Below are 23108 nucleotides of genomic sequence, written 5' to 3' on the forward strand. Positions count from 1 at the left end.
GTGGAGGGCGCGCCCAGGGGGGTAGGCGCGTCCCCCTGCCTCGTGGCTTCCTCGTTGGTTGCTTGACGTCCACTCTAAGTCCTCTGGATCACGTTTGTTCCAAAAATAACTCTCCCGAAGGTTTTATTCCGTGTGGATTCCGTTTGATATTCCTTTTCTACAAAACACCGAAATAAGCAAAAAAACAACAATTTGCACTGGGCCTTGGGTTAGTAGGTTAGCCCAAAAATAATATAAAAGTGTATAAATAAGCCCATTATTATACAAAACAGATAATATAATAGCTTGGAACAATAAAAAGTTATAGATACGTTGCAGACGTATCAAGCATCCCCAAGCTTAATTCCTGCTTGTCCTCGAGTAGGTAAATGATAAAAACGGAATTTTTGATGTGGAATGCTACCTAGCATAATTCTCAATGTAATCTTCTTTATTGTGGCATGAATGTTCAAATCCGAAAGATTCAAGACAAAAGTTTAATATTGAAATTAAAATAATAATACTTCAAGCATACTAACAAAGCTATTATGTCTTCTCAAAATAACATGGCCAAAGAAAGTTATCCCTACAAAATCATATAGTCCGGCTATGCTCTATCTTCACCACACAAAGTATTTAAATCATGCACAACCCCAATGACAAGCCAAGCAATTGTTTCATACTTTTGATGTTCTCAAAATTTTTCAATCTTCACGCAATACATGAGCGTGAGTCAAGGACATAACACTATATGTGGAATAGAATGGTGGTTGTGGAGAAGACAAAAAAGGGGAAGATAGTCTCACATCAACTAGGCGTATCAATGGGCTATGGAGATGCCCATCAATAGATATCAAGGTGAGTGAGTAGGGATTGCCATGCAACAGATGCACTAGAGCTATAAGTGTATGAAAGCTCAAAAAGAAACTAAGTGGGTGTGCATCCAACTCGCTTGCTCACGAAGACCTAGGGCATTTTGAGGAAGCCCATCATTGGAATATACAAGCCAAGTTCTATAATGTAAAAGTCCCACTAGTATATGAAAGTGACAACATATGAGACTCTCTATCATGAAAATCATGGTGCTACTTTGAAGCACAAGTGTGGTAAAAGGATACTAACATTGTCCCTTCTCTCTTTTTCTCTTTTTTTCTTTGATTTATTTTTATTTATTTGGGCCTTTTCTTTTTTTGGTCTCTTTTTTATTTTATTTTTATTTTTTGTCCGGAGTCTCATCCATACTTGTGGGGGAATCATAGTCTCCATCATCCTTTCCTCCCATGGGACAATGCTCTAATAATGATGATCATCACACTTTATTTACTTACAACTCAATTCTTAGAACAAAATATGATTCTATGTGAATGACTCCGGCGGTGTGCCGGGATGTGCAATGACTCATGAGTGACATGTATGAGAGAATTATGAATGGTGGCTTTGCCACTAATACGATGTCAACTACATGATCATGCAAAGCAATATGACAATGATGAAGCGTGTCATAATAACGGAACGGTGGAAAGTTGCATGGCAATATATCTCGGAATGGCTATGGAAATTCCATAATAGGTAGGTATGGTGGCTGTTTTGAGGAAGGTGTATGGTGGGTTTATGGTACCGGCGAAAGTTGCGCGGTACTAGAGAGGCTAGCAATGGTGGAAGGGTGAGAGTGCGTATAATCCATGGACTCAACATTAGTCATAAAGAACTCACATACTTATTGCAAAAATTTATTAGTTATCTAAACAAAGTACTACACGCATGCTCCTAGGGGGATAGATTGGTAGGAAAAGACCATCGCTCGTCCCCGACCGCCACTCATAAGGAAGACAATCAATAAATAAATCATGCTCCGACTTCATCACATAACGGTTCACCATACGTGCATACTATGAGAATCACAAACTTCAACACAAGTATTTCTCAAATTCACAACTACTCAATAGCATGAATCTAATATCACCATCTTCATATCTCAAAACAATCATCAAGTATCAAACTTCTCATAGTATTCAATGCACTTTTTATGATAGTTTTTATTATACCCATCTTGGATGCCTATCATATTAGGACTAATTTTATAACCAAAGAAAATTACCATGTTGTTCTAAAGGACTCCAAAAATAATATAAGTGAAGCATGAGAGAACAATAATTTCTATAAAATAGAACCACCACCGTGCTCTAAGAGATATAAGTGAAGCACTAGAGCAAAATTATCTAGCTCAAAAGATTTAAGTGAAGCACATAGAGTATTCTAATAAATATCAATTCATGTGTGTCTCTCCCAAAAGGTGTGTACAGCAAGGATGATTGTGGTAAACTAAAAATCAAAGACTCAAATCATACAAAACGCTCCAAGCAAAACACATATCATGTGGTGAATAAAAATATAGCCTCAAGTAAAGTTAACGATAGAAGAAGACAAAAGAGGGGATGCCTTCCGGGGCATCCCCAAGCTTAGGCTTTTGATTGTCCTTGAATTTTACCTTGGGGTGCATTGGGAATCCCCAAGCTTAGGCTCTTTCCACTCCTTATTCCATAATCCATCAAATCTTTACCCAAAACTTCAAAACTTCACAACACAAAACTTAAACAGGAAATTTCGTGAGCTCCGTTAGTATAAGAAAACAAAACTACCACTTAAGGTACTGTAATGAACTCATTATTTATTTTTTTTGGTGTTAAACCTACTGTATTCCAACTTCTGCATGGTTCATAACCTTGGATACTAGCTATAGATTCATCAAAATAAGGATACAACACGCGAATAACAGAATCTGTCCAAAACAGAACAGTCTGTAGTAATCTGTAGGTTTTGAATACTTCTATAATCCCCAAAATACTAAAATAAATTGCTGCACGTGAGAAATTTATCTATTAATCATATGCAAAAAGAATCAACTTAATCGCACTCTCCAGTAAAAGATGGAAGCAAATATCGTGAGCGCTAACGTTTCTGTTTTTTACAGCAAGATTACTAAAACTTCCCCCAAGTCTTCCCAAAGGTTCTACTTGGCACAAACACCAATTAAAAGCATAAAACCACATCTAAACAGAGGCGAGATGAATTATTTATTACTAAATAGAACCAAAAAGAAAGGAACAAAAATAAAATTGGGTTGCCTCAGAACAAGCGCTATCGTTTAACGCCCCTAGCTAGGCATAAAAGCAAGAATAGATCTAGATATTATCATCTTTGGTATGCAATCCACAAGTGGCTCTCATAATAGATTTAATTTTCTTTCTAAGAAATTGTTCCATGCCTTTCCTTAATGGAGATTGGAATCTAATATTCCCTTCCTTCATATCAATAATTGCACCAATCGTTCTAAGGAGAGGTCTACCAAGAATTGCAATCAATATGGGACATATAGGATTGCAATCAATATCAAGAATAATGAAATCTACGGGCACATAATTCCTATTTGCAACAATAAGAACATCATTAATCCTTCCCATAGGTTTCTTGATAGTGGAATCTGCAAGATGCAAATTTAAAGAACAATCATCAAATTCACGGAAACCTAACATATCACACAAAGTTTTTGGAATTATGGAAATGCTAGCACCCAAATCACATAAAAGCATAGAATTCATGATCTTTAATTTTAATTTTAATAGTAGGTTCCCACTCATAATGAAGTTTTCTAGGAATAGAAACTTCCAATTCAAGATTTTCTTCATAAGATTGCATTAAAGCATCAACGATATGTTTAGTAAAAGCTTTATTTTGCTTATAAGCATGTGGAGATTTGGCATGGATTGCATCAAGGAAATACAATCTATCAAAAAACAATTATCATAATTAAATTCCTTGAAATCCAAAATAGTGGGTTCATTGCTACGTAAAGTTTTGACCTCATCAATACCACTTTTATCAATTTTTCCATCAAGATCTAAAAACTCCGAATCATTGAGACGCCTATTAAATAAAGTTGACTCATATCCACTCCCATCATTATCAAGATTCATATTGCAAAACAAGGATTTAATAGCTTTGAGAGACTCATTGATATCATACTTAGGTGGAATAGATATAAATTTCAAAGAATCAACATGAAGAGAAATTATATCCACGTTCCTAGCCAACTCATCAATCTTAGACAATTTTTCTTCAATCAAGGTATTGGAACTCTTTTGCGAACTAATAAATTCTTTAATATTAGATTCAAAATCAGAGGACATCTTATTATAATTTTCATAAGAATTGTTGTAGGAATTTATCTATCTATCTATCTATACCTATATTATTATTATTATTATTATTATTATTATTATTATCTATACTAATTCTTGACTCTCCAGAAATTCCACGTTAATTAGATTTTACGAGCCGTTAATCTGGTAGGGCCGAGTTACTACGGTTCAGATTAATCAATGTAACTTTTGGCTGAAAATAGCTTAATTCGCCCAAAGAAAAATAGAAGGCCCACAGTCCTTTCATCTCACGGCTGTAGAAATATCTCAGGGTTGTAGAAATAGAATCGGCCGAACAGTCCTTTCATCCCTTTCATCTCACGGCTGTAGAAATATCTCACGGTTGTAGAAATATATTCGGCCGACAGTCCTTTCATCTCACGGTTGTGGAAATAGAGTCCATGTTTGATTCAACCCAAAACAATTGGTCATGCCTGTGCATGCCCAGACCCTTATCCTCACGGGTGTATTAACCATCACGGACATACCACACCGCCGCCATTGCTAACGAGATGGTGATGCCGTCGCATGGATCATGCACCCCGTGCAGCCGCAGTTGTTGATGGGATGGTGATGCTGTCACATGGATCATGCACGCCATGCAGCCGCCGTTGTCGGTGAGATGGTGATGCCGTCGCATGGATCATGTATGTCACGCCGCTGCCGTTGTCGACGAGATGGTGGTGCTATCGTACGTGTACACCATGTCGCTGCCGTTGTCGACAAGATGGTGGTGCTATCGTACGTGTATGCCATGCCGCTGTTGTTGTCGACGAGATGGTGGTGCTATCGTACGTGTACGCCACACCGTTGTCATATTTATTTGGATGTCAAATTTGATTGCTTTCTAATGTTCTTTTTACAAACAGTTGTCATATTTATTTGAATGTTCGAACCTGTTTTGCTCAAGCTTTGCAAATACAGCCAAATTTAAGTCATCATAATTAGGATCCATGATATAAGTAGTGCTGATAGACTGTTTAGTTAGATTGAGATGGGAATCATATATTTTCTGGTATACAAGGTTCAAAACAGGCGTGTGGTGATATGGTCCAGGTGATTGGCCACGAGGAAGATTCACGGAAACTGTACCTCAGTGTAATTTGGCTACTCCGTTAACCTTAACAGCGATGAACTTATTATCCTTGGCATGATAGTACTTGATTAAGAGGTGTTTTATCAGTACAAGCGTACAGTTTTCTAACATAAACATGCTACTATAAGTTTGTTGTAGTTATATTAACAGGTGAGGCATCTTTGAACTGCATTATAATTGTTTCAGGGCACTCTGATACATGGGAAGGTAATGAAAAATATGGTAACATGTTCAGTCCATTGATCCAAGAAGGTTCAGTCCAGCGCTAATATATATCAGGTAATGCACTATCCTGTATTTCCTTTTTTTGGTGGAGCGGCTATCATATATTTCCAATTGATAAGATCCTTGGGCTACCCGACCAGTATCGACTGATCAGCTCATGTGTTACCTGCACCCATGGTGAATATAACAAGGCGATCAAAGTATGTGAATTCTATTTGGCTGATATCATCAGGTGATTGATTTTGCACATTACTGCTCATGATTGATACATGTCACTATATACTCTTAATTCTGTACGTAGTCCTCTACCTGTTTACTTTTAAGATGAACAGTGTGGTCTGTGTTTGAAAGATTACAGTGCTCATAAAGATAAATAGAAGTTACCCTGTATCAACTAAGATAACCTTATTGCACAATATATAATAATGGTTTACCAGTATGTACCAAAGATGCAATTTTCTATGGTAGTATTTGCAGCACCCTAATTCTCATCATACTTTTAGTTTTAACTGAAATGAATGTCAGAGCTAATTTGAAGCTGTAGCACGGTTGTTATGCGCCAAATACGGTGTAGGAGGAACTCACTCAAATTGGACCCGTCGAGGTTAGCTTTTCCATATCATTTTAAATATACATGCAGAAACGTACAGTTTCTTAGACCATAGATGTTTTTGTGCTTTAAGTATTCGACCTAGCATACCATCCATAATCCCATTGGAAGCTTCCCTTGCTTTGTACACAATATTGATACGTTCCAGTTAATTATCCATTATGCAGAACAATGAAGTCGTTAGTAAGAATATCTCAACCTTTTTATACTTACAAGATTATCCAATATATACTAGGAAGGCCGCGTTGTAAATTTCTGTAATATTTCTGAATGTTGTGCAATGGTAATTTAATTGCACATGATTAACTGCATGCAATGGTACCCGCAAAAAAAACTGCATGCAATGGTGTAGTTCAAGATGGCAACGGGGACGAAACCCATCGGGTTTTGCCTTCTCAAACCCATCCCCACGAGAAAACCGTAAACCCGTCCCCATCCCCATCACCATGCGCGGGGCTAGTTTTCTGCCCGTCCCTTAAACCCATCGGGTTTCGGGGAACCCACGAGAAAATCAAAATATTTAAACAAACATAGTGGAGACAAAGAATAACATTTCTACAGCAAAACAAGCACATTTCAGCAGCATAACTTGAGCAAATTTCAACAAAAAACAATAGTAGATGGTTCAACAGCTATATAGAGTGTATTTCAGCAGCATAATACCACATTTCAGCAACAAAAATGATCAGATTTCAGCCATACATGGTTCAACAAGATGTGCAATTACATAAGTTCTAAAATAGAATTCTTGGTTTGGCCTTTGAAGCTGGGGTGTGGGGGGCTCGGTAGCTTTGGTTTGGGCCGCGCCGGATCAGTGCTTGGTAAAAAATGTATTTTGTCGGGTTTGCCGGGTTTCGGGTTCGGGGACTACCGAAACGGTGCAAATCCATGAATCGTGTCGGGTTGTATAATGTGCCCAACAACAGCCCTGCGAGGATGAAAATATGCCCATCTCCGTCCCCTAATAGGGTAAAAACCCGCGGGGACGCTGGTTTCGGGGCCCCATTGCCATCTTGAGGTGTAGTCATTGCGTACATGGTTGCCCTACAATGGCTGTTTGCATAGAGAAGCTCAATGCATAGGTTTGAAATTATGCAACCGTGTGCACTGAGGGGTAATAAATCACATGGTTTTGTCTATACAATCGTGTGGATTGTGGTCAACAATGCACACGGGTGCACCTTCATCAGCGACCGGCTCGGAGCGACTGGCCCAAAGATAGTGCAATCAGTTTCTCAACCATGTGCTTGCATGAGGTATGTGGGCAGAATCACACTGCTCTCCATTTGTCTTTCATATTGTCATAGGCACCGACTGATTTTAGGTACATGCACACAGTGCCGGATATTCAGCTGGGGCTAAATGCGTGTTTGAGAAAGTTCAAATCATTGCCATCTTCTCCATTATATGTGTAGAAAAACTACCTGCACCATGTTCGAGAAAGAAGTAGAAAAAACATTAAGGAATCTGCATAATTCTTGATTGATACACATGATTATTTAAACCATCAGCAGGCAAAACAAATCTAGAAAATATGCGAGGAGAAATTGATTTTCAAGTTCAGCCTCAGTGACTATATTCTCAAGTATGGTTACCAAGATTGCACTTTTTATAAAATATGTTTTAATTATATTGAGAAAGATCTGTAAGTAAAAGATTAAAAACTTACAAATAATGACTATTGCTACTAAGATGCTCTATATTTGCATGTTTTTGTACAAGGCTGGTACAAATGCACCAAATATCATACACTTATATAAACAATTCAAGGTTCAAAACACATCGTCGAGGACATCAAAATACCAGGAACAAGAACACATGTCATGTTGTATATATATATTCTGATGAAGAAACAGAAAAGGGGTATAGTAAGAATAAACATGAATACATATTCAACGAATCAAGTCTTAATAGAAATAGTGCAATAACTCGCAGAAACCTCGTGTATAGTGTAGTAGAAGGACAGGTTGGATATTAATGGCTATTTAATCATTTAGGATGTAATATAATAAATGGGGCATCAAATTGGTACTTTATATGAACTTTGACATTATTTTAAGATTGTTTTAAGAAATTTAAGATGTGGAATAAATTTACAAACAAGTTTGGCATGCCTTCTATGAAAATTTATGTCTGCCACCGCAATAAAATTATTAAGTAAAAGAAAAATGATGATATTTGGTAATGGCTTAACCCTATTGTTTGATTACGATTATTATTAAAAGTTAATTTTCTCAATATAATAGCCCGTGCGAATTCACGGGTTGACGACTAGTTACCATAATTATTAGAGGAATTATTAGGAAACGGACTAGGATTAAAATTACCTCTATACGCGTTATTACCAAAATTGCTTCTACCAACAAAATTCACATCCATAGATTCATTATGATTCTCAATCAAAGTATACAAAGGCATATCATTAGGATCAGAAGAAACACTCTTATTAGCAAACAATTTCATAAGTTCATCCATCTTTTCAGTCAAAACATTAATTTCTTCTATTGCATGCACCTTTTTTTTAGTAGATCTTTCAGTGTGCCATTGAGAATAATTAACCATAATATTATCTAGAAGTTTAGTAGCTTCTCCTAAGGTGATTTCCATAAAAGGGCCTCCCGCGGCCGAATCTAAAAGATTTCTAGAAGCAAAATTCAATCCAGCATAAAAAATTTATATGATCATCCATAAATTCAAACCATGTGTAGGGCAATTACGGACCATTAATTTCATCCTCTCCCAAGCTTGTGCAACATGTTCATGATCAAGTTGCTTAAAATTCATAATATCGTTCCTAAGAGAGATGATCTTAGCAGGAGGAAAATACTTAGAGATAAAAGTATCTTTGCACTTATTCCATGAATCAATACTATTTTTAGGCAAAGAGGAAAACCAAGTTTTAGCACGATCTCTAAGAGAAAACGGGAATAACTTCAATTGAACAATATCATTATCCTCATCTTTCTTCTTTTGCATATCACACAAATCAACGAAGTTGCTCAGATGGGTAGCGGCATCTTCACTGGGAAGGCCAGAAAACGGATCTTTCATGACAAGATTCAGCAAAGCAGTATTAATCTCACAAGATTCAACATCGGTAAGAGGAGCAATCGGAGTGCTAATAAAATCATTATTATTGGTATTAGAAAAGTCACACAATTTAGTATTATCTTGAGCCATCGTGACAAGCAACCCAACACACAAGAACACAAGAAGCGAGCAAAAAAGAGGCGAACGGAAAAAAGGCGAGCGGAAAAGAGGGCAAATAAAATGGCAAGGGTGAAGTGGGGAGAGGAAAACGAGAGGCAAATGGTAAATAATGTAATACGAGGGATAAGAGTTTGTGATGGGTACTTGGTATGTCTTGAATTGTGGTAGATCTCCCTGGCAACGGCGCCAGAAATCCTTCTTGCTACCTCTTGAGCACTGCGTTGGTTTTTCCTTGAAGAGGAAAGGGTGATGCAGCAAAGTAGCATAAGTATTTCCCTCAGTTTTTGAGAACCAAGGTATCAATTTAGTAGGAGACTAAACACAAGTCCCTCGTACCTACACAAACAAATAAGAACCTCGCAACCAACGCGATAAAGGGGTTGTTAATCCCTTGACGATCACTTACGAAAGTGAGATCTGATAGAGCTAATAATAATAGATAAATATTTTTGGTATTTTTATGATATAGATTGAAAAATAAATAGACTAGAAACTTATATGATAAAAGATAGACCCGGGGGCCATAGGTTTCACTAGTGGCTTCTCTCAAGATAGCATAAGCATTACCGTGGGTGAACGAATTACTGTCGAGCAATTGATAGAAAAGTGAATAATTATGAGAATATCTAGGCATGATCATGTATATAGGCATCACGTCCGCGACAAGTAGACCGAAACGATTCTGCATCTACTACTATTACTCAACACATCGACTACTATCCAGCATGCATCTAGAGTATTAAGTTCATAAGAATAGAGTAACACATTAGGCAAGATGACATGATGTAGAGGGATAAACTCAAGCAATATGATATAAACCCCATCTTTTTATCCTTGATGGCGACAATACAATACGTGCCTTACTGCCCCTACTGTCACTGGGAAAGGACACCGCAAGATTGAACCCAAAGCTAAGCACTTCTCCCATTGCAAGAAAGATTAATCTAGTAGGCCAAACCAAATTGATAATTTGAAAAGACTTGCAAAGATAACCAATCATACATAAAATATTTCAGAGAAGAATCAAATCACTAGTAGAAAAAGGGGCTTTCGTTCGGGCCTGGCCAGCCCATTAGTCCCAGTTCTACCACGAACCGAGATCAATGGATGCATTCGTCCCGGTTCTTTTGCCCAGGGGGCCGGCCGGGGCCTCGTGGGCATTGGTCCCGGTTCGTATGGACCCATTTGTCCTGGTTCTAGGCATGAACCGGGACCAATGGGCCTCGCTCCTGGCCCACAAACATTGGTCCCGGTTCTTGGCTCGAACTGGGACAGAAGGCTAGGCTTTAGTTCCGGTTCTAGCCACGAACCGGGACAAATGAGTTGCCTATATATACCCCATCGCCGGCGAGCAGAGCACTCCACAGTGCTCTGTTTTTCGCTGATCGGCGAGGAAGGGCATTTGGGTGCTCTAGCTCACCTCTTATGCATCTGAGGTGTTCGATGAAATGCCCAAGCCACACTAGTTAAGCTTTCTCCTCTCGAAGCTCGACCTCTAAGCTCCATTTTTTCTGAGATTTGTCTAGGTTTAGCGGTCGGTCACGCCCCGTCCTCGTCTTCACTGCCGTTGATCGCCCGTGTCGATCTTATCGCCGGCACCACCGTGGTGAGCCTCTTGTTCTTATCTTCTTTCTGAAAGAAAAAAAATCTTACTTTAGATAGAAACTTGTCTAATTTTCTTACTTTTGACACACATAATTATATATAATACACGCAGATGAATCGTTAATGGATGTACGGTGACAGACACACCTCCGAGTACATTAAGGGCGTGCATAAATTTCTCGAAGTGGCTGAGGCAAACAAGCAAAATAGTTTTATGTGTTGTCCATGCCCTGATTGTGGGAATACGAGGTCTTACTCTGACTAGAAAATCTTTCACACCCACCTTCTTTATAAAGGTTTCATGCCACACTATAATGTTTGGACGAAGCACGGAGAAATAGGGGTTATGATGGAAGACAGCAAAGAAGAAGAGGCCGATGACAACTATGTGCCCCCCTTAATACAGTGATGCTGCAATGGGGGAAACTTCAGATTAAGAGGAAGCTAAAGACTCAGAGGAACCAGACGATGTGCCCGATGATGATCTCCGCCGGGTCATTGTTGATGCAAGGGAAAAGTGCGAAAGTGAAAAGGGGAAGCTGAAGTTCGATCGCATGTTAGAGGATCAGAAAAAAGGGTTTTACCCCAATTGCGAAGATGGCAACACAAACCTTGGTACCATACAGGAATTGCTGCAGTGGAAGGTAGAGAATGATGTGCGTGACAAAGGATTTGAGAAGCTACTGAAAATATTGAAGAAGAAGCTTCCAAAGGATAACGAATTGCCCGACAGTACATACGCAGCAAAGTAGGTCGTATGCCCTCTAGGATTGGAGGTGGAGAAGATACATGCATGCCCTAATGACACTAGTGCAGAACCGGGCAATAGCATCGGTTCGTAAGGCCGGTTCCATAACCGGCACTAAAGTGTGGGCACTAAAGCCCCCCCCTTTAGTACCAGTTTAGCACGAACCGGTGCTAAAAGGCAACCACGTGGCACGAGCCAGCTCCAGGGGCCGGGAGCCCTTTAGTACCGGTTGGTAACACCAACCGGTACTAAAATGTTTGGGGGGTTTTTGGTTTTATAATTTCTTTTTCATTTAATTTTGTGTTTTCTATTTTAATTCTTTTTTGCTGGTATTTTACGATACTACACATTGTACACGTTATGTATATATATATATATATATATATTTCTAGTAGAACCAATCATATATATATATCATCATTGTCTCACAAACCACCATATTAATTCACACATACACACATGTATAGCTATATACAATTTCTCCTACATATGCATGTTGCCTTCGGAGCCAGTGGCATTAGCCTAATTGGTGCCTTCGGAGCACGATGACAATTGGAAGTGGTTCATGACCTGGTCGATGGGGGTGGTAGCGGGTAATAGTATTCTTCCTTCGGATTTATGACCTGGTCGAGCAAAAATCCCACTATTTCCTCTTGAAGTACTTCTACGCGCTCCATTTCTAGGAGCTTGTCCCGCACTTCTTTGAACTGTTAAGAAGGAGATCAATATGCATGTGTATTATTTGTGTGACTAGATATCAATAATGGTGTAAAAATTGTGAGTAGTGTTCTGACAAGCGTACCCATTCCTTTCTTTGAGATCTGCTCCTTTCGGACGCCATCATGCGAATGTTCTCGCAAACGCCGAATACACACAGATTAGTCCCCTGCGCCTGCTTCAGGGCCTTTATTACGAGAATGGAATTTAATTTGATCAGATAATAATTAATCAAGCATGATAATTAAAGAGATGGCAGCTAGCTAGCTAGCTAGTACTACTTAATTACTTACCTTGGGTCGAAACCATTTGAGCTGTCGTTTCCATTCGCCTTCCGTGACGCTGATGAACCTTGCCCAAGCCCTACCCGCCGACAAAGAAAATGAATAAAGGGGTTATTAAATAGTTCATATCATGAAATGACGAACTAAATAGGCCGAGATATATAGTTAATAATGATTGAAATTACCTGTTGACTATCCCAAACAAGATGTTATAGTCACTATTTGCTTTGAGTAGTGAGTCCAGTATTTCAACTGTTCCGGCATCAACTTTAATGATACACAAGATCCAGTGAAATCTGCATGCACACACGTTTGCATGTCTTAATTAAGTGGGCATATGTAAGCAAAAACATTTAGCTAGCTAGTAGGAAAAAACAGAGAATTTGTAGTACAAGAAAGTGTGACTCACTGGAAGTTGTACGGAAGTAGTATATCTTCATTGTATTTGAGGCGCTTCAAGAACTCTAGCATGCTGTCCTCTACCTGCTTTTCATGATGCTTGTTTATTTTCCATGTATATTTATTAATGGTGTTTGGGTCAATGAACCCAATGCCATAGCGTCCACCTTTTCTCATTTCATACATCTTCATCCCGCATAATACCACATAAAAGAATATAGTGAGGATAATTACAGGTAATGATTGATCAAAAGGATCACTACAGCTAGCTTGAGACTTAAATTACAGAAAGAATCACTTACAGACAATAGCAACTGACGATAGATTTGTCGAGTGCATCTTGATTGTATAACTGAAACAGTTCAGAATACTCAACGGTCATAGGTTTTTGATGGTAGTAATGATCCTTCTTGACTTGCACCATGAGGGAGTCTCGATCGGATCTCTTGGTAATGTCCATGTATCATTGATGCAATTCATACATTCTCGTTGGGAGCTTCTTGACCTCTTCAGGCTTGACCAAAGGTTGGCCCCGTGCATATTTCCGTTTTATTTCCTCCTCCTGTAAGCACAGGCATGTCCTCGATCTCGAGGAGTTGTCCAACAGTGATTTTGAGAGTTTCAGCCTGCATTATATGCTCCTGGGTTATTACCACATCGCCCACCTCGGGAACGTAAACTGTTTGCCCACAATAATATTGGGCGCGCATACTGTCACGTGTTGTTGGCGGCACAACAAGCGGGGGGATCGATTGCGCCGCCTGTTCTCCCAGCTGGGCAACGGTTTTCCCGCATTTTTTGATAGCTGCTTGTTGTTTGCTCGAGCTCGAGCTCGCCTCCTTCTGTAGACGTTGTCGATGTAACTTCCTGATGTGTCGCTCATAGTTTATGTCAACAGGCTTAGGAGCTGGTGGTTGAGCCATACGAATGAAGTGGTCAACTACTTCCACAGGCACTTTCTCCCTTGGCGGCGGTGGCGGTTTCGGTGCAAAATGGGCGTCGATTTTTGCCCGCACTATGGCATTGGTTTGCTCCTCGGTCCTGTCGTAAGCCCTCTCAGGAAGAGGAGTAGTGAGGTTTGGACCATATTTATATCGCTTGCCTCCGCCTGTACTTCCTGTACTATGACCTCGACTCGTACTGCTACGCACCATAGCTGTGGGGTGTCTCTTCTGCGATTACTGACGCGGCGGAGACGGCTGACGGGGCTGAGTTGGACGAGGAGGAGTGGCCTGAAGCTGTGCCGGACTTGGAGGAGGAGTGGCCTGAGGTTGTGCCGGACTTGGAGGAGGAGTGGACGTCTGACGCTGTGTCGGACTTGGAGGAGGAGTGGCCTGACACTTTGTCGGACTTGGAGGAGGAGGAGTGGCCTCACGCATTGGTGGACTTGGAGGAGCGGGAGTCTGCTGACTCGGTGGCGGACTTCGACGAGGAGTCCGGTGACGCGGTGTCGGTGGCCTTCGAAAGATGATGCAATCCTTTCTCCGTAGGATGATACGATGTTTGGCATCTCCGAGTGTGTGCTCCTCGTCACCTCCAGGAATGTCAAGCTCTAGCCCCGAATATTGGTCCACCACCTCATCAACCACAACACGAGCATAGCCTGCTGGAATCGGGTTGCAATGGAAGGTTGCATCGGGGGAATTTGTATAAGCAACGCCGTCCGCCACCTTCAAGGATATGTTCTTAATTTTGAAGTGTAGCTCGTAGTTAGTGTTCTCCGCGATGTCATCCATGGGGTACCTATCCAGCATTGCGTCAAACGGGGCGGAACCCACGCTGCTTCTGGGCATGGATGGGGCGGTGCTATCCAATGCTGGATCATCTGCTAGCTGCTGCAGCTGCTGAGACGCCATTTGCTGGCTAAGTGAGTCGATCTGCTCCTGCTGCCGCTGGAATTTGACTACCAAGTCCGCGTGCGCTGATTCTAGGCCTTGAAGGCGTTCATAGTCCATCTTCCTCTTCTCCTCCTCCATCTCCCTCTGCTTCTCCTCCGCAATCTTCCTTCTTGCACGGTTTCTGTAGTCGGCGTTCCAGTCCGAAAACCCCTCATACCACGGAATAGCGCCCTTGCCTCGTGTTCTTCCCGGGTGTTCAGGATTTCCCAGGGCACGCGTAAGCTCGTCGTTCTCTCTGTTGGGCTGGAACACTCCCGTTCGAGCCTCTTCTATTGCAACAAGTATATTATCGTCGGCTCCGTTCAGACATGCCTTCGTCGAAACTTTGCCTGTCTTCGGGTCCAACTCCCCCCCATGCGCATAGAACCAAGTCCTGCACCTGGGGGCCAGCTCTTAGTAACCGGAGTGACACCTGCATGCTCCATCTCTTTCTCAGACTTATCCCACTTAGGCATTGCCACCGCGTAGCCACCTGGCCCCAGCTTATGGAACTTATCCTTTTTTTCGACAGTCTTCTTGTTTATTCTCGACCGTTCCTTAGCTAATTCTGAATCCTTGAATTTCACGAAATCGTCCCAATGAGCACTTTGATTCTCTAGTGTTCCCTCGAATACTGGAGTCTTCCTTCCTCCCTTGACGTACTTGTCCCATTCACGATTCTTGTGGTTCTTGAATGCAACCGCCATCTTCCTAAGAGCAGCGTCCTTGACTTTCTGCACATATGCTTCTGTGAAATGATCTGGTAGGGTGAAATGTTCCATGAGAGTATCCCAAAGCAGACTTTTTTGTCTGTTGTCGACAAAAGTATGATCTGGACGTGGCTTTGCTGGCTCTCTCCATTCTTGAAGGGAGATCGGTAGTTGGTCCTTCACAAGAACTCCGCACTGACGAACGAACTTGTCCGCAATCTTCTTAGGCGCTAATGGTTCGCCATTAGGTCTGATTGCCTCGATATTATACTTTATGCCCTCCTTCAACTTTTTGTTCGGGCCTCGTTTCGTCCTGTTTCCTGAAGATTTGCTCGATCCGGATGGCTGAAAGAAGAAAGATCGATTCGTTAATATATCTTCAACTCATTTAAAACATGTGATGATCACCAGATGCCTGCTTATATAAATATATATACCTCGCCGGTCTTTGTTGTTTCAGGATCAACATGTTCTTCGTCATTGTCATAATCGTAGTTCATGATCACTTCATCAATTCGGTCGTCGCGATCGAATATCATATCACCCTCTCCGGTGTTGTTTAGAAATTCGGAGCCGTCATAATCTTCTTCATTCCGATCATCATCTGGCCCGCGTATTATATCGAACATGGTCTGTTCTCCCTCTCTGTCGGTATTGTCCGCCATAGCTTTTATTTAACTATGCCAAAAGAAATATAAAACAATTTAGTATTCAAATTACATCGTCTCGAGTAATAGATATAATCTCGAATACATCGTCTCAAATAATAGATATAATCTCGAATACATTGTCTTGAATAATAGATATAATCTCGAATACATTGTCTTGAATAATAGATATAATCTCGAATACATCGTCTCGAATAATAGATATAATCTCGAATACATCGTCTCGAATAATATATAATATTGAATAGTACATCACTGGCCAGGCGGCGCGGGCGGTGGACACCCAAAGAGAAGGAACCCTCACAGGATCATAGCTGAAGTGAGATCCCTGAAGAAACTGCCAGGTATTGGAGAACCTGCCGCCCTCTAACGCAACCATGTAGCGATGGACGTGCTCATCCTCCTCCCTGACACGGCGACGTACCACCTCCGGTGGAGCCGGCTCCCTCCGCACCGAAACTTGCCCACGCGAACGCCACCAAACGAGATCAGGGTCGACGACGGGACCCGGGGCCGGGTTCCTCATCAAGCGGCGTGCCCCTCCAGGCAGCACCTCCCAGTGCCAGCCCGGCGGAGCCCAGTCCCGGACATGGGTCACTCGGACGTCGTCGCGGACAGGTCGACGGCGAGGATGCGGGCCGGGCATCGTCGAGAACAAATACTAGCTATATGCCCGCAAAAAGTAACATTTTTTTAATGATTGGATTTTGATAACTAAAATTTCTAACATTTCTATATAACACTAATTATGCTATCATTGCATATGTCAAAATTCTATATGCTATTTCATACTAATTAAGCATCTAACACTAAAAACAAAAAAAACAACTTTTATACATCCATTAAAAAACTGAAAAACAACATTATATAAAAAAATTCCATACTAATTAAATACTAATTATATCCATCTAACATGCATTCATACATATATACTATTGAAAAAATAATAATCTAAAAAATCTAAACTAATTAAACATACAAAATACGTATATACTAATATATACATGCATTAATTCATACATATGTACGTGTGTGTGTGTGTTCATCATGCTTGTGTGTGTGTGTATGGGCTCGAGGAGGGGCGGCGCCCATGGTGGCCGCCAGGGGCGAGGGAGAGGGGTTAGAGGGTGAGAGCTCACAGCGGTGCGACAGCGACGGCGAGGCGACGGCCGGGGGCGGCGACGGGCCGGGGCGTGACGCGGGGACGGCGCGACGGGGACGGGCCCAGGGCGGCGACGGAGACAAGGGCGATGACGGGGACGAGGGCGGCGACGGGGACGGGGGCGGCGACGGTGACGGCGTCGATCGATCGGGGCGCGCGGGCGGTGTTTCAATGGGGAAACAGAGGAAGAAACAGAGGGAGAATGAAATTTTCCTAAGTGTTGTATATATAGAAGGCACCTTTAGTACCGGTTGGAGCCACCAACCGGTACTAAAGGCCTGTTTTGGCCAGGCCAAGCGGCGGGAACCGCACCACCTTTATTACCGGTTGGTGGCTCCAACCGGTACTAAAGGCCCCCCTTTAGTACCGGTTGGTGCCACAAACCGGTACTAAAGGGGGTGCGCTGGCGCAGGTGCGGTGCGCAAGTTTAGTCCCACCTCGCTAGCCGAGGGGCGACCGCACTGGTTTATAAACCCCCGTGCGGTAGCTCTCTCGAGCTCCTCTCCAAAGCAGGCCTAATGGGCCTACATGTTCTGTGCTGCCCTATTGGCCTACTGGGCCTGTGCGGGCCTGCATCCTGGCCCAACAACAGGTTGGGTTTCTAGTCGTATGCAGGCTGCTCTGGCCTAGTAGGCGGGCTTTTATTTATTTATTTATTTTTGAGTTGTTTTTTTGTGTATTTAGAGTTTCTTTGTGAATATTTTTGCTTTAGGTACAAAAAATTACAAACTTTCTGTTAGTGCCCGTAGTTTTCATATTTGAATAGTTTAAATTTTGAATTATTTGAAATTAGTGTGAATCACTATTTTGTGAATAACTTAACTTTAAAAATTTCTTCGCGTTTCAAATGCCAAAACACATAATTAACTACACTAACTATTACAGAGATTCCCTTCTGGGTGTGAAACACAGAAGAAAGTGATGATAGTGAAGCCGATCACATCCCAGATCTTTGGGTGTGAAACTTTTTCTTCGCATGTGTCCCTTTGCGCCGTAACCATGGAAAATCTTCATCATTTAACGGGATGCTCGGGTCAATATTCACTGTGAATGGAGCAATTTGATCAAACTTTTCATAATCTTCTGACTTGTCTGTCTTGTCATCCACTCCCACGATGTTTCTCTTCCGAGAAAGAACTATGTGCCACTTTGGCTCATCATACGATGCATTCGCTTCCTTATCCTTTCTTTTTCTTGGCTTGGTAGACATGTCCTTCACATAGAAAACCTGTGCCACATCATTGGCTAGGACGAATGGTTCGTCTGCATACGCAAGATTGTTGAGATCCACTGTTGTCATTTCGTACTGCGGGTCTTCCGTTACCCCGCCTCGTGTCATATTGACCCATTTGCACCGAAACAAAGGGACCTTCAAACCACGTCGATAGTCAAGTTCCCATATGTCCTGTATATAACCATAATATGTTTCCTTTCCCGTCTTGGTTTCTGCATCAAAGCGGACACCACTGTTTTGGTTGGTGCTCTTCTTATCTTGGGCGATCATGTAAAATATATTACCATTTATCTCATACCCTTTGAAAGTCATTATATTCGAAGATGGTAACTGGGACAGCAAGTACAGGTCATCTTCAATAGAGGTGTCATGCATGGTACGTGTCTGCAACCAGCTGGCGAAACTCCTGGTTTGTTCACGTGTAATCCAGTCATCAGACCGCTCCGGGTGTTTGGAGCGTAGCAAATTCTTGTGTTCATCCATATACGGAGCCACCAAGGCGGAATTCTATAGAACTGTGTAGTGTGCTTCAGTGAGAGAATGTCCATCCATACATATTATTTGTTCCCCTCCTAGCGTGCCTTTTCCATCCAGTCTGCCCTTATGCCGCGATTCAAGAACACCAATCGGCTTAAGGTCAGGAATAAAGTCAATACAAATCTCAATGACCTCCTTATTTTGACGGCCCTTGGAGATGCTTCCTTCTGGCCTAGCACGGTTATGAACATATTTCTTTAAGACTCCCATGAACCTCTCAAAGGGGAACATATTGTGTATAAATACAGGACCCAAAACGTTAATCTCTTCGCATAGGTGAACTAGGACGTGCGTCATGATGTTGAAGAAGGATGGTGGGAACACCAACTCGAAACTGACAAGACATTGCACCAAATCATTCTCTAACCTTGGTATGATTTCTGGATCGATTACCTTCTGAGAGATTGCATTGAGAAATGCACATAGCTTCACAATGGCTAATCAAACATTTTCTGGTAGAAGTCCCCTCAATGCAACCGGAAGCAGTTGCATCATAATCACGTGGCAGTCATGAGACTTTATGTTCTGGAACTTTTTCTCTGCCATGTTTATTATTCCCTTTATATTCGGCGAGAAGACAGACGGTACCTTAATACTGAGCAGACATTCAAAGAAGATTTCCTTCTCTTCTTTGGTAAGAGCGTAGCTTGCATGACCCTGATGTATGCCGTCTTTTCCGTGCATACGTTGCTGGTCCTCTCGTGCCTCATGTGTATCTTTTGTCTTCCCATACACGCCCAAGAAGCCAAGCAGGGTCACACAAAGATTCTTCGTCACGTGCATCACGTCGATTGCGGAGCGGACCTCTAGGTCTTTCCAATAGGGAAGGTCCCAAAATATAGATTTCTTCTTCCACATGGGTGCGTGTCCGTCAGCGTCATTCGGAACAGGTTGTCCACCAGGACCCTTTCCAAAGACCACCTTCAAATCCTTGACCATATCATGTACATCAGCACCAGTACGGTGGCGAGGCTTCGTCCGGTGATCTGCCTCACCTGTGAAATGCTTGCCTTTCTTTCTTACGGGATGCCTGCTCGGAAGAAATCGGCGATGTCCCAGGTACACATTCTTCTTACAATTAGCCAAATATATAATGTCGGTATCGTCCAAACAGTGCGTGCATGCGCGGTATCCCTTGTTTGTCTGTCCTGAAAGGTTACTGAGAGCAGGCCAATCATTGATGGTCACGAACAGCAACGCCTTTAGGTCAAATTCTTCCCCCATGTGCTCATCCCACGCACGTACACCTGTTCCATTCCACAGTTGTAAGAGTTCTTCAACTAATGGCCTTAGGTACACATCAATGTCGTTGCCGGGTTGCTTAGGGCCTGGGATGAGCACTGGCATCATAATGAACATCCGCTTCATGCACAACCAAGGAGGAAGGTTATACAAACATAGAGTCACAGGCCAGGTACTATGGTCGCTGCTGTGCTCCCCAAAAGGATTAATGCCATCTGCGCTTAGACCAAACCATACGCTCCTCGCGTCATCTGCAAACTCCTTCCCATAATTTCTTTCGATTTTTCTCCACTGCGACCCGTCAGCGGGTACTCTCAACTTTCCGTCTTTCTTACGGTCTTCTCTGTGCCATCGCATCGCCTTGGCATGCTCTTTGTTTTGGAACAAACGTTTCAACCATGGTATTATAGGATCATACCACATCACCTTGGCAGGAATCTTCTTCCTGGGGCGCTCGCCCTCGACATCACCAGGGTCATCGCGGCTGATCTTATAGCGCAATGCACCACATACCGGGCAAGCGTTCAAATCCTCGTACTCACAGCGGTAGAGGATGCAATCATTAGGGCATGCATGTATCTTCTGCACCTCTAACCCTAGAGGGCAGACAGCCTTCTTTGCTTCGTACGTACTCTCGGGCAATTCGTTGTCCTTTGGAAGCATATCCTTTATCATTACCAGCAACTTTCCAAATCCCTTGTCAGATACACCATTCTCTGCCTTCCATTGCAGCAATTCCAGTGTGGTGCCCAGCTTTTTCTTGTCACCTGCGCAATTTGGGTACAACAATTTTTTGTGATCCTCTAACATGGGCTGCAACTTCTTCTTCTCCAAATCACTTGCGCAGTTTCTCTTTGCATCGGCAATGGCCCGACCTAGATCATCAACGGGCTCATCTGATGCCTCTTCTTCAGCTTCTTCCCGCATTGCCGGCTCAGCTTCTTCCCGCATTACCAGCTCAGCTTCTTCCCCCATTGTTGTATCATCGTATTCAGGGAACCCATGGCCAGGATAGCTATCGTCGTCCTCTTCTTCTTCATTGTCTTCCATCATAACCCCTCTTTCTCCGTGCTTGGTCCAAACATTATAGTGGGGCATGAAACCGGACTTAAACAGGTGGACGTGAATGGTTCTTGACATAGAGTAATTTTGACCATTCTTACAGCCAGCACATGGACAAGGCACAAAACCATCCGCCCCGCTTGTTTGCCTCAGCCCCAAGCAGAAAAGTATGCACGCCCTCAATGAACTGGGGAGAGCATCGGTCATCGTACATCCTTTGCCGGCTCACCTTCATTACACAACACTGAATACAGCAAATTAATACAAGTTCATACATAAAGTTCATACAACACTTAAATGCAACAAACAAATAACTCTCTAGCTAAAGCATTTAAATGCAACAACAAATGCGATCAAGATCGCAACTAAGGTAACAATGGATCCAACAACATAATGATACCAAGCCTCACTATCGATGGCATATTTTCTAATCTTTCTAATCTTCAAGCGCATTTTCTCCATCTTGATCTTGTGATCATCGACGACATCGGGAACATGCAACTCCAATTCCATCTTCTCCCCCTCAATTCTTTTCAATTTTTCTTTCAAGTACTCGTTTTCTCTTTCAACTAAATTTAACCTCTCGACAATAGGGTTGGTTGGAATTTCTGGTTCACATACCTCCTAGAAAAAATTTCTATGTCAACTTCATGGGTCATAAACACGAAATGCAACTAGTTTTAAAAGAGAATATATATACCACATCCGAATCATAACAAGGACGAGGGCCAACGGGGACGGATATCAAAACCATGGCACTATATGTATAACAAACAACGTACGGGTAAGATAATTATACGAGTAACTATATATCCAAATCACACAAACATCAATTTTTATATAAAATTTCATGAATAAGAGGCTCACCACAAGGTGGTGCCGGCGACGGGACGGTGCGGGCGATCGATGGTGGTTACGACGGAGATTTAGAAGGCACTAAGTAAACCACACCTACATATGCAAACTAAGTGTTATTTTTGACCTCAAATTGCATATAAATCAAATACTAGCATATATATATATATCCTCCCAAATTACTAAACTCACAAATTAATCACTATATAAAGCATTGCAAGAGCTAATCTAGCAATGAGAGATGAAAGGACAAAGTTGCTAACCTTTGTGATCATTTGAATGGATGGGGGCCTTCAAATCTTGACAAATTTTGGGAAAAATGTGTGATGAGCTCGAGAGGAAGAGGGGAAGAACAGAGAGAGGAGAGGGGAAAGGAGAAGAACAGAGCGAGCTCGGGTGGACGAAGGGTTTATGTAGGACGACCTTTAGTACCGGTTCGTGCCAAGAACCGGTACTAAAGGGGCTGGAGGGGCCCCAGTCTGACAACATCCTGCCACCACTCTGATTAGTACCGGTTCGTGGCACGAACCGGTGCTAAAGGTTCGCCACGAACCAGTACTTATGAAAGCGGCCCGGCTAGCCGTTGGAACCGGCACTAATGTATACATTAGTGCCGGCTCAAATACAAACCGGCACTAATGTGCTTCACGTTTGACCCTTTTTCTACTAGTGTGACTGCATCCTCTACC

The 23108-nt window shown here is 42.1% G+C and overlaps 1 long non-coding RNA gene across 2 annotated transcripts; it reads right to left on the reverse strand.

Moving 5' to 3' along the window:
* Positions 1–21959: 21959 nt before the first annotated feature.
* Positions 21960–22834, reverse strand: LOC147967606 (uncharacterized). Of its 2 annotated transcripts, XR_015603181.1 has the most exons (4): positions 22683–22834; positions 22432–22515; positions 22265–22322; positions 21960–22188 (listed from the first exon to the last, which is right to left on the reverse strand). It is a non-coding gene; the product is annotated as an uncharacterized LOC147967606 (long non-coding RNA). The 2 variants fall into 2 exon arrangements; XR_015603180.1 differs by lacking the exon at positions 22683–22834 and having other exon boundaries at positions 22432–22601.
* Positions 22835–23108: the final 274 nt, after the last annotated feature.

Source organism: Triticum urartu, chromosome 5A (genome assembly GCF_056163025.1).
Source record: "Triticum urartu cultivar PI428250 chromosome 5A, HENAU_Tu73, whole genome shotgun sequence".
NCBI classification, from domain to species: Eukaryota; Viridiplantae; Streptophyta; class Magnoliopsida; order Poales; family Poaceae; genus Triticum; species Triticum urartu.